This window comes from Peromyscus eremicus, chromosome 1 (assembly GCF_949786415.1).
Source record: "Peromyscus eremicus chromosome 1, PerEre_H2_v1, whole genome shotgun sequence".
NCBI classification, from domain to species: Eukaryota; Metazoa; Chordata; class Mammalia; order Rodentia; family Cricetidae; genus Peromyscus; species Peromyscus eremicus.
This window is the reverse complement of record NC_081416.1, coordinates 139542735-139556175: the sequence shown is the minus strand read 5'-3', so window position 1 is coordinate 139556175 and position 13441 is coordinate 139542735. Positions and strand designations below refer to the sequence as shown.

General features: G+C 37.3%; 2 non-coding genes across 2 annotated transcripts; both read left to right on the top strand.

Annotated features, from left to right (window-relative positions):
- The first annotated feature begins 5799 nt into the window (after window positions 1-5799).
- Window positions 5800-5865, top strand: LOC131903240 (small nucleolar RNA SNORD109A). The gene has a single exon (XR_009377480.1). It is a non-coding gene; the product is annotated as a small nucleolar RNA SNORD109A (small nucleolar RNA).
- Window positions 5866-8820: 2955 nt separating this feature from the next.
- On the top strand, window positions 8821-8885 carry LOC131903242 (small nucleolar RNA SNORD109A). The gene has a single exon (XR_009377482.1). It is a non-coding gene; the product is annotated as a small nucleolar RNA SNORD109A (small nucleolar RNA).
- The last annotated feature ends 4556 nt before the right edge of the window (window positions 8886-13441 follow it).

The following is a 13441-nucleotide window of genomic DNA, read 5'->3' as shown; positions in this document are numbered from 1 at the left end:
GAACACCGTGCCTACAAGATCTTTTTAGATGGCCTTATTTACCACAATTAAAACATTTGACATATTGATATTTTTTCAAGCCTTTGGAAATCAACTCTCCTATCCAAGCATCACCATGGTTATGAGATTTAATGTTGATTGTATGTTGGATTCATTCCCTTATGGGTGCTGCTCTTATCTTTAAAGGCTGAATTGCCCTTTGCATTTTCAAAAGTCAAAGGTTCAAGTAATATTCATCTATCTTCTGGATTTGATATCCTTTTATTTACAGCTGAAGTCAATCTTTGCAAAAATTTATTGAAAGCTTCTTTTAGGCCTTGTATAGTTTTAATAAATGAGTTAGTCCTCTTTCCTGATTCTTGAATTTTGTCCTAAGTATTCAAAGCTGCTGTATGACATAGAGACAAAGTGTGATAATCAAATGTAATCTGTCTTTCCACATCAGCATAATGGCCCCCACCAAGGATTTGATCTTGGGAAATCTCGTAACCTCTAACCCTACCCTGCTGTTCTATATGCCTAGCTCCATCTCTCCAACAATTGTTACACTATAGTTGAGGACTACTTCTCAATACTGATTTAATTAGATCTTTCTTGTCTTTTGGAATAATTCTGTGCTAAATGAACCATGGATTTAACATCTGCTTCACAAAATGTTAGTGGATGCCATATAAAACTATTGCTTTCTTTACATTTCTATAGGTTCTCCTTTAACTTCTGAATAGCCTTGATGATGTCTGTCATCTGGTTGTCATTCTTGAATTGAAGCTGGATAAATTAAGGTTGGTTTCCTAATATCTTAGGGTCACTCCCCTTCAGTTTCATAATGCCATGGTATGGTAACTTCTGCTCTAAATACCTCTGTCTATGTGTGAATATTTTTCTTAGTTCTATTATTCTGTCTTTCTGAGTATTTTATCTTATTAGTCAATGTTTTGTATTTGGCACTGATATCAAACAATATTTTTAGGGATAAAATAATAATTACCAAATTTATAATTGACATCATGTGAATCCCAACTAAGTTGACTGTCCCTTCATTTAATTGTTCCATTTTCAAACCATCCATTGTAGAATTATACAGAGATCTAAATCCATGCGTTATAATGTTTCTCATTTTTAATGTTGGAAAAAACCTCTTCAACCTCTTCTCTCCCCTACTTTTTATCTAATTCACCCCTTTTAAAAGTTATAATTGTTTCTGCAAATCTGCTGACAATGATTGAGAAGTGTGAGGCTAGCTGTGTCTGCACAGCATGTATGAGAACAGCTGCCACTGATTGCATGTCAACAGCCTGAACAGAGATTCACAGAGAAGCTCAAAACCCATGGGGGAAAGAAGCCAAAGAGTAAGCCATCTGAAAGGCATGCATGGGGAACATATAAAAGCAGCATATGTGATAAGCAGATGGGAAGTGAAAGCACAGAGCTGCTAAGGCAGAGCTGGCAGGTGGTAAGGGGCTAGCTCCAGCAGCATTTGAAACTCAGGTACCCATAGAGTTTGGGGCTTGTGGAGATTGCTGTGGAGAGGCTGCAACAGAAAAATCCCAGACTCACTCAGAGGGCTTGCAGAAGAAAAGGAAAAACTAGCCACCAACATGGTGATTCTGCTAGGTGCAGTTCCCACATGCAGCCCCAGCAGGTTCCAGCAGCTGCAAAGACGCAGGCAAGCAGCTATCTGGTGAGTTCACCATCTGAGTAGGGTGCCAGATGAAATGTTAATCTAACTAATCTTATCAATAAAAAAAACCAAGAATCAGATATTGGGGTAAAATCTTGAAAGATCAGAAAAGCAGGGGAGCAGACATAGCTGCTTCCCAGCTCTCCAGTACCTCAGTCCCAAAGGGCCAGAATCCCCTCTCTGCCCTACCTTACTACTTCCTGTCTCCTTTCTGTCTACAATCCTCCAAATGTTTATAGTTAATTTTGGTCCCCTAGTGGCTGGCTGTAGCTTGAGTTTTCTTGCCTGGCCCACAGTCAGGGCAAATCTCTATCACCTGCCAGTCCCACAGCCTCTCAGACCCGACCAAGTAAACACAGAGACTTATGTTGCTTTCAAACTGTATGGCCGTGGCAGGCTTCTTGCTAACTGTTCTTATAGCTTAAATTAATCCATTTCCATTAATCTATACCTTGCCACATGGCTCGTGGCTTACCGGCATCTTCATATGCTGTTTCTCATCGTGGCGGCTGGCAGTGTCTCTCTGACTCAGCCTTCCACTTTCCAGCTTTATTCTCTTCCTTGCCCCGCCTATACTTCCTGCCTAGCCAACGGCCAATCAGTGTTTTATTGATTAATTAGCAACACATTTGCCATACATCCCACAGCACTTCCCCCTTTTTTTTTCAAAAAGGAAGGTTTTAACCTTAACAAAGTAAAATTACATATAATTTGGGAATTTGGGCGTAGCTTCTCTTACTACTTCCTGCTGGAAGGGGGCGCTGTATCTTATGGGGAAACAAAGAAAATTTTAGAATTATGGAATAGTCCATGAGGCTGTATCGTCTGAGCCAGATGCCTTCAAACCATTCTGGATGTTGAATCATCTGGGCCATGGTGTCATTGGAGACCTTCAGGGGGTCTTGGCTGGTCAAACCTGATGTATCTTAATCTTGAACAAATCCATAGCCTCTGGCTTTCTGTGGAAACAAAAGAGACTCTTTTCCAAAGCAACATATCCTTATATTCAAATTTTGAAGTCAAGGTATCTTTAAAATATACATTTTGGCATAACTCAACAGCTTTTACAATCAAATGTTTTTCTGCAGTTAAAAATCCCAAAGACAACACAATCCAGATTCTCTGTGTAATATCCATTTTTACGTGGCTTATTTTTTATACTACCTTTACTGTCTCTTTAATGACTTTATTTTTTAAAACTATGTATTTGTTTCTATAACTCTATATATCACCTTTTTTGTCTCTTTCAAGCCTACGTATCTTTTACACACATTGTAAACTATTACATCTGAATCTGTCTTATTGTGAATCTCTTGCCTTAAACTGCAGCAGCTGTGGCTGCTGGCTCCGCCCACCTCAGCTTCCCAACATGGCTACGTTTACCGCCAGCTCTGGGAGCTATCGTGGGTCTATGCTTTTATCCAAGCAGCGTGTAGCCCAAAAACCTCTTTTTTTGTTTTGTACCTGCAAAGGCTAAATCCACCATGCAGCTTAATGTGCCACTTGCAGAGGCCTGATTCCCGCCATACTGCAGGTTGAGCACGAACGCCAGGAATCCACCAGTAGCTAAAACCAGCAGCTGCCGCTCATTTGAGAGAGACAATTAGGAACTGTTTTTAGCTCCATTTTAGAATCTTTTTTCTCAGTTTTTAGGTGGAAACTCTTGCCCCACGTTGGGCACCATTTGTAGCTTGAGTTTTCTTGCCTGGCCCACAGTCAGGGCAAATCTCTATCACCTGCCAGTCCCACAGCCTCTCAGACCCGACCAAGTAAACACAGAGACTTATGTTGCTTTCAAACTGTATGGCCGTGGCAGGCTTCTTGCTAACCGTTCTTATAGCTTAAATTAATCCATTTCCATTAATCTATACCTTGCCACATGGCTCGTGGCTTACCGGCATCTTCATATGCTGTTTCTCATCGTGGCGGCTGGCAGTGTCTCTCTGACTCAGCCTTCCACTTTCCAGCTTTATTCTCTTCCTTGCCCCGCCTATACTTCCTGCCTAGCCAACGGCCAGTCAGTGTTTTATTGATTAATTAGCAACACATTTGCCATACATCCCACAGCAGCTGGCCCAACCTTTGACTCCAAGCAAGCTTTTTATGTCAGAACACAATTAAAATATCACACTACATGTGATTGTTAACTCCTGTTATTTTGTAGTTTTGTTGTTGTTGGTAGTGTGTATATGTTTCCCTTCTTTGGGTTTTGCTCATGTGAGATTACCTATTGCCTGTGTTTTTGTAGGTGCAGCTAACATCCGTGGGTTGGAGTTTTCTTTCTAGTACTTTCTGTAGGGCTGTATTTGTGGATAGGTATTGTTTAAATCTTGTTTTATCGTGGAATATCTTGTTTTCTCTATCTATGGTCACTGAAAGTTTTTCTGGGTATAGTTGTCTAGGCTGGCAACTAGTCTCTTAGTGTCTGTAAAATGTCTCTCCAGGTACTTCTGTCTTTTAGAGTCTCCATTAAGAAGTCATATTTAATTCTGATAGGTCTGCTTCATATATTACTTGGTCCTTTTCCTTGGCAGCTCTTGATATTCTTTCTTTATTCTGTATGTTTAGTGCTTTGACTACTATGTGGTGAGGGGACTTTTTGTTTGATCCAGTCTACTTGGTGTTCTGTACACTCCTTGTATATTCATCGGCACGCACTTCTTTTGGTTGGGGAGTTTTCTTTTATGATTTTGTTGAATATATTTTCTGTAACTTTGAGCTGTAATTCTTCTCCTTCTGTACATATTATTCTTAGGTTTGGTCTTATTTATGGTGTTCCAGATTTCCTGGATGTTTTATGTTAAGAATTTTTTGGATTTAACATTGGCTTTGACAGATAATTCTATTTCTTCTATATGTTCTATATCTTCAGTACCTAAGATTCTCTCTGCCATCTCTTGTATTTTGCTGGAGGTGCTTTCATCTGTTGTTCCTGTTCCCTTACCCAGATTTTCCATTAGCAGAATTACCTTAGTTTGTATTTTTCTTTATTGTCTCTATTTCAATTTTCAAGACTTGAACTGTTTCCTCCACCTGTTTGATTGTTTTTTCTTATCTCTCTTTAAGGGATTTATTGATTTCTTCTGATTTTTTGTCTTTTTTTAGATTTCTTAAAGGTAATTTTTCCATTTCCTCTTTAAGAGCCTCTATCATCTTTGTAAAGTCATTTTTAAGCACATTTTCTTCTGCTTCATCTGCTTTGGATTGTTGAGGTCTTGCTGTTGTAGGACCAATGGGTTCTGGTGATGCCATATTTCCCTTCATGTTGTTGAATGTATTCTTAGACTGGCATTTATACATCTGTTCTTCCAACTGGTGTAAGTGGTGCTTGTGCATATAAGGACTACTGTCCTTTCAATTGGTGTGTGTGGTACTTGTGTTTATAGGGTCTGCTGATGTTGCCAGAGAGAGTTGTCCTTGGGAATTATAATGGGGTAGGTGTGGTTGAGTGGGATAGTGGGTCTTGTGGGAACAGAGTCCAGTTGGTGGCAGCAGTTGTGGAACAGCCTGCCTGCAGGTCTCTCACTGGATGGCAGGCTGCTAGGGATTGCACCAGAGCAGTAGAGTTCCCCCAGAGTTTGGGTGAGGAATCAGCTGCCTTGCTGGGCCATGGATTGTGAGGTAGAGGGTCACAGGATGCCTCCTGGGGTTTATGGTCTAGTGATTGGGGCAGTTTAGCTGGAAGACCGGTCACTCACCTATTCTTCCAATTGGTGTAGGTGGTGCTTGTCCCTATATGGGCTGCTGATGTTGCAGGGAATGTTTGGCCAAGGCAAGGAAGACAGGATAGTTGGAGGTAGGTGTCAGAGTGGGTCTTGTAGGAACACAGACCAGTGGATCACAGCAGTGGTGATCTAGTCTGCCCACAGTTCTCTCATCTGCTAGCTGGCTACTGGGATCTGCCACAATAGAGTATTTTGATATCACATTTATTTCAGATTTGAATTAAGGTACAACAAAAATCTTATGCATACTGATTTACATTCAATACCTCTGTTCAGAGACTGAGAAACATGTTTCTACACAATTATGTTCTTCATTTTCAAGGCCAAGGAGACAAACTTTATATGGTTTTTCCTGGCTGTGGAAATACTCATGTATTGAGAGAGGGCTTATCTGGATCAATGATGAGAACACCTATCTGAGGATGCTGAGTGACTCATGTCAATGGGAATCTGAGGTCCAGATATGAAATCCTCTAATAAGACCAATTAGGGTTTCAAACCCTGGTTTACACTCCTCAGTTTTTATGGATGACATATAACTGTACAATCTGGCTTTAGGATCTTAGATTTTGAGAGTGTTTTGATAGTGTCCCAAATGTACCATAATTTCCGTGTCATTCCTTCCAAACTGAACAGCATTGTAATTAGTAGTGTACCATATTGTGTATTTAAATGAGTGATAAATGCAGGTATTTAAGGGGTGGACTCAAAAGAGGGCATGCACTGAAAAATTCACTTCCCAGATCACTAGCATTCTCAACAGAATATCACTTTCCTTTGTCAGACAAAATGCAAGAAAAAGAAAGTAGGGCTCACTGCTGTTATTACTGAGCATATTACAGTATTGTGGTCTCTGTCTCTACCCCCTTTTCAATCTCATAAGATTCATCAATGTTTGACTCTTAAGTTAAATGTGAAAGAAATGGTTTAAGATTCCTGAGAGAAAAAAGAATGATTGCAAACACAAATAAAAGTGTCTTACAGGAGTATAGAATACTTTGTTCTAGATGAAGAGTGATGTATAATATTCACAATAAGAAATTTTCAGAAGTATTCAAGATTGCTACCCAATTATCATTCTTTCTGCATAAAATGCCTTAATTTTTGACAAATAAACACAGCTCACAGAATATGATTCAACAAATCTTTACTATCATATGAATGGATGCATTACCACATGACCTTGGATCCTAACTGATCATGAAGGCAGATCTTCTATTTCATCTAATATACCATAATACAGTTCATGAGTTGTCAAGAAGTATAGCAACACAGAACAAACCTAGTATGTGATACGCCTTAAGGTAACCACAGTAATTAAAGAAGAAAAAAATCAAAGTGTTTCCAGGAATATTATGGTTTGGTTCAAGTGTACACTGTCATGTTCATATTCAACATTGTATTGAACCATCTAAGAAACCCAGAAGACAGATGAAAAATATCAAAGGAATATGCCTGATATGCATTCTGTCCTTGAATACAACTTCCACTAGTTTCTTTGAGAGATAACATATCTGACGCTTATACTATTGTTCATTGCCTATTTATTGATTGCTTCAGAGGAAAGAATTAAGAATGAAAAAGTGTCTGCAAGAACATTCAATGTCATGAAATGAATTCAGCTCTCTTGATGTTTGTTGGGAAGATTTTATGTACTTGCATTTAAGGCAGAGGAAGTGGGATATTACATACCCCTTTCTTGAACATTTTCCTTTCTAATATATTTTATTTCTATTTTGCTGCAGGTTAAAATCAAGGAGGGATGCTTATACTTCTGGGAAGACAGATAAGCAATGATCCTGTTACTGATAATCTGCTTTCTGTGATCTAGGATTAGGCATTTTATAAAATTAGTGTCTGTGAGAACATCAACTAAATAGTATTTTTATTATGTCACTCTTTTGACTGTTTTACTTTAATTCTTTCCTTAAATGTCAATTTCCCCCTTTCATGCCTCTATTATGGTAGGCCTCAAATTTTGAATACCTGATGAAAGCTAATGAAATTGTAGCAAAATAATTATCAATGCCTGCATCTTTGTTGATTATAAATCAGTCCAGTGAGGTGTAGCATGCAGTAAAATGACTATAGTATCAAGTTCAAGTGGAAGACTTTCCTTTTAGCTTTTTAATGTAGAGATTTAAAGGTAAAACATTACCAGATCCCCTATCTCACTTTTTTTAAGATCCCAGATTAATATAATATTTCTATACTGCCAGGTCTGGTACTCAGGTGGTGAGTATGACATTATAGACCTGTACAGGGTATAGGCCACTAGAGCACAATCATACTTAGGATTTTGACCTGTCAGAGTTTCATATATGCAAATTTTCAGGATGCAACCTTTGTAACAATACCATGTTATAAAAATGTTTCTTGCAATATTTCCTCAGAAAAATTTTAAGTAGTCTTTCTTTATACAACTAAGGTAACAAGTACATCTCATGTAAGACGTTCAATATGAAAGAAATACTTGGCAAAATACTATAGGTCCATCTTGGACAAATTATGATTTTTTGTGTGTTTTGTTTTGGTTTGGTTTTGGTTTTTTGAGATAGGGATTTTCTGTGTAATAGTCCTGGTTGTCATGAAACTTGCTCTGTAGACCAAGCTTGCATCAAACTCAGAGATCTAGCTGCCTCTGTCCCCTAAGTGCTTGGATTAAAGGTGTGCACCACCACACTTGGCTAAATTATGAAGAATAAGTTTTATGTCCAACCATTTGCCATTTAGAAAGCCTTAAACCTGAAACTATGTAATTGCTAGAGAAAAAAATATCTCTGGAATTAATGATACAGAGGCAATGAATCCAGGTATAAAACACAAACAGCAAGATCCCCCCCACCAAGTTCTTAGTGATATTAACTTGTATTGATGTAGGAATGCTTCTGGTTTATGTCCTGAAAGGAGAATAGGAACCATGAGGGATGGGATGGGCAGAGAACACAGATTTCAAAATTGAACTCAGTATTGACAATTGTAGGGTGAACTGGAAATTCACAGAAACCTACCAAACAAGTTATTTATGAATATGAACATGAAAATGCATCAAGTTAGTATGATAATGAAAGGATCTTTTTGTGAGATCCTATACATTTTTCATATCATTGACAATACTTTCATTTATATACAGAAAAGCAGTATTAGGACAGAAATTAAACTTAGATTAACTTTTTATTTTTTTTACATTTTTATTAGTAAAAGTCACACAATACAGCATTTGATATCTTATTTATTTCTCATTTGTGTTAGCCAACAGATTATAATTGATTATGCTGACTGTTTCAATACCTCTGTTAAAGACTGACAACATTCCCTCTGAACAATCATGTTCTTGTTTCTCAAAGTTAAGGATACAAGCTTTCTGAGGTTTTACCTGCAGTGGAAATACTCATGTTGAGAGAAGGCTTGTCTGTATCAATGATGAGAACAATTGTCTGAGGATGCAAATGACTCATGCCAATAGAAATATGGGGTCCAGATACAAGGTCCTCTTAAGACTAAAGAGGTTTTCAGAGCTGGACTAGCACTTTTCAATTTTGACAGATGACAGGTAACATTGAAAACTGGCTTTAGTACCCTATATTTTGAAGAAATGGTCATTTTTACAGTGCCCCAAATGTGCCCTAATACTTGTTTAATTGCTTTTAATCCAAGCAACACTGTAAATAATCATATAGTCTAGACAGATTAGAATCAAAAGAGGTGTACACAGTGGAAAAAAATTACTTAACAGCTCATTACCACTGTCACCAGAATCCTAATTTCCTATATAAGGTAAACTGCAAAGAAGAGATTGGAGGGCTCACTGCTTTGATTACTGAGTGATTTTGAGGACTCTATATTTCCTTTTTCTTCATCAATTATGCTTCATAAAGTTTAGGATATTGAGTATGGTGTTAGGTGCATTTGGTACAGATCTATTGACAGTGAATTTGTGTAGGTTCAGGGAAGCAGATTTATCTCTCAGTGTTAATGGTCATCTTATTGTCCATGACACCAGATCAAGAGAGTTTCAGAATTTACTCAATTTAGCAATCCTTCCTTCATGTCACATTGTCTTTTTCAAGTAATTTTATTTAATTGAGTCTCATTGGAGCTATTTCTCATGAACCAGCATGCTTGAAGTGAGTGGTTCATGTTCATTACATTATGTATTATTATTTGCAAGCTTAGTATATTTAACAAAGTTTTCCTGATTCCAAACATAAACTATATCCTACTTCCACAACCTCATGAACCTGACACACAACATAGGAAAATGAGCTTCTTAAGAAGAAATGATGAAAGAAGATACACATGGAACATGGCTAATAAAAGAGACACATAATGTTTCTGAACACAGAAAATTCCAGAGGCACGTGGATTCTTTTCAGAATATCACAGGAACATCAAAGTTCAATTGAAGCCAACATATTTAACATTTTACCCTGCAATAGTGAAGAAAATAATGCTTTAAGGCTAGTAATGGGATGGATAAAAAGAACATATATGCAAAGCAAATTCTGGTGCAAGAAAAAGATAGAATAGAGTGCTTTGCCCCATATGAGTAGTGATATGTATTATTCTCAATAGGAACGTGTCAAAAGAAATCAAGATTGGAACTCATATTTCATTCATTGTGTGTAGAAATTCTTTAATTTAAGATAAGCAATTATGGTTCACAGAAGATAAATCAACCAATCTTTAGTGAAGACAATTTCCACTACCCTTTCTGAGAGATAAAGCCTCTGTCTCTTCTTGCATTGTTCAATGGACTTTGAAAGACTACTTTAGAGGAAGCAATTAGAAAGGAAATAAGCCCTTGCAAACAAGTGCAATGTTAAGAAAGAAAATGAACTCACCTGATGCTTTATAAGAAGTTTGTATGTGCTCAGATATGTGCAGGGTATGATGTGTGAGGCAGAGGAAGTTGGAAATTACCTCACTTTTCCAAGGCATATTTTCATTCTTGATATAATTTATTTGTATACTTATATTTTGTGGCACAATAAAAGCCTGGAAGACTACTTCTGCTCTGGAATAACAGGTAAGCAATGTCTCTGGCTCTGTGTTCCAAGACTGGGGTTTTTAGAAACTCTGCACCTGTGATTTTAGAAGTTCAATTAATATGATTTTCATGTTATTACTCTCTTGATCATTATTTTTTTATATTCTATGACTATTTTTTATTGTTTTTCAAGCCTTTTGTATTCCAGTTATCATAGTGTAGAGTAATTGATAAAACCCAATGACACACTAAGCTAATGTGACCAATTCTTGTATCCTTGTTGACTTTAAAAGAGTGGTATATAGTATATGCTGTAATTATTTTCATCTCCAGGGCAAAACTAAGGCTTTCTTTTCAACTTTGAATTTCAAAAATTCAAACTTAATTCATCCCGAGATTCTTCATCTCATTTTCCCATCAAATCTCAGATCAAAATTCTATTTCTATAGTGGCAATTCCAGTATCCAAGTGATAAGTATGATAACAGAAACATCTCTAGAGTGTAGGTCTCTAGAGCACAGAACATAATTCGTAAGTGTTCAGCCCATCAGAATTCCAAAGTTGTAGATTTTCAGAATGCACCTACTGTGTTTTCACTACTTTGTAACTTGCATTGTATATTATAGGATTCCTCTACTTCATAAGAACATTTCTGAAGTGTCAGTCTTCCTACAACTATGGTAAAAAAAAAATACCGCTTACATGTAACACTGTAAACAACAGAAAGATGTGGCACAACACTAGATGTCCATCCTTAGAGAAATTAGAAAGAGTAAGTATTATAAAAAGGCTTTGTATTTGAGGAAGTCCTGAAACTGCACCTTTTGGGTGCATAAATCTGGCTGTGATAATACAGAAAGAAGGAAACCTGTCTCAAAAACACAAACCTAAAGACCAGTACGTCTCAAATTCATATGGAGCTATTAGTCACATTAAGTAACATTAGTGTAGCTTTCATTCTGGTTTCTATCTGAACAGGAGCATGAAAACTATGAGGAAGGAGATGAACAAGATAGCTATGTTTCAGAATTGAATGAAGTATTGATGTTTGGAGCATAAACTGGAAATTGAGTACTGTGCTGAGAAATAGAGGAAAGGATCATGAGCACGAAGAATCTGAGCATAAGATATTAATAAAATTGATCTTATGCAATCAGTAAATTGGGATGCTTATTAAAGGATCTTTGGAAAGAAAACAAGACATTTTAATGCTTGAAATGATTTTCCCTTTCTTGTTAACAAATCAGAATTTATGATAGGTAGTCAATTCAGAATATTTCGCCAATGTGTTTCTCTTTCTTATAACTAACTGTGGCACAATAGAGTATTTGATAGGTTGTTCAGCTCGTATATGATATAAGATTCAGAAGACAATTTCTTCATGCTGTCTCTGGTTCAGTACCTCTGATGAGAAACTGAACAGCAAGCCTTATACACAATCTTGCTCTTGTTTTTCAAAGTTGGGAAGACTAGCTATCCCAGACTAGCTGCTGGTGCTGTGGTCCCTAGAGCTGGCTTGTGCTCTGGTAAAGCCAAAGTCTACTTTTGAAATGATAGTCTGGGATATGATGTTCAGGAATTCATAGGACCAGCCTTATCCCCAGTAAAGCTGCCAGGACTGTGGTCACTGGTAAAGAGCCCAGTGGAGAAGGTGATAAATATAACACAGTATGGTAATGAAGAGAGAGGAATCCAGACTCAAACACACAAACCACAAGATGTGACCCTCTCAAATTCATATGGGATTATTGGTAATATATAATTGTCTCTGTGCTTTCTCTCCTGACATGAGCAGAGAAACTTCAAGGGAGGACACAGAAATAAGACACAAGTTTCAAAACTGAACATAGTATTGAGAGTTACAAGATAAACTGGGCAGTCAATCTTGGGCTTTGAGATACGGGACAAAATCTTGCAGAAGAGGAGGCCTAGGACAAGAATGAACGTCAGGAAGAGGAGGAATTTACCAAAAATGCTCTTAATGGATTCTTGTGAAATCTAAAACATAGTATGCTTAGATGCTTAAGTTGTAGGGTGTTTGCAATCTGTGGTTCATGAGGCAGAAAAGGTTGCCTGGACAAATTCCCATTCTTGATATGTTTTGTTTATGTTTTGTTGCAGATTAAAATCCCAGAGGGGCTACTAATTCTGCAAGTATGACAAACAAGCTGCAAATCTGGTTCTGCTTCAGCAAATTTGATTTCTCTGTATTAAGACTGGGGATTTCTTAAAGAAAGGATCTATGACCTCAAAAGTTCAAGGAATATGATTTCTGCAATGTCACTTTTCTGAAAGTTATGTTTGGAATTGTACTACAAATATCAAGTTTACCACTTTTCAGGCCTCTGCTATTTTAAATCTCATTAAGTGGAGTTCCTTCTCAACCTAGTGACAAGGTAACCAAATATTACCATTATCTGTATAATTGTTGGTTTTAAAACACCATAGTTGTGTGGAGGTTATGTTGAAATGACTTTAGTATTGAACTTAAATGAAAGTTTCTGTTTAAAAGTGGATTTCAGAAGTTCAGTCTTAATTCCTCCCCTGAGTATGAACTTATTCTCCTTTAAACTCCAAGTGTCTACCACACTCCTATTTCTACCCTGTCTGATCCTGTTCCCAAATGATGTGTATGGCAACAGAGACCAGTCCAGAATGTAGGTCTCTAGAGCACAGAGTATAAAGTTCAGATATTTGGCTTATCTGACTTCCATAGACATGGACTGTGAAAAGGCACCCACTGTCCTTTTACTACTCAGTAATTAGCTTTGCATGTCACAGGTGCATCTTAGTTTTTTATCGGAAAATTCTCAAAACTTCCATTTTTCATATAACTGAGTTAACAAAAGCATCTTATTGGAAGTCTGTACAAAAGAGCAGTATGTGCTATAACAGTAGATGTCCATGTGCAGAAAAATGAGCAAGAATACATTTTATATACAACATTTCACCACTTAGGATCCCTAAAATTGAACCTTTGTTTGTGCTGGGTGATAGTGGCATACATTTTTAATCCCAGCACTCCTCCGGCAGAACCAGGCAGAT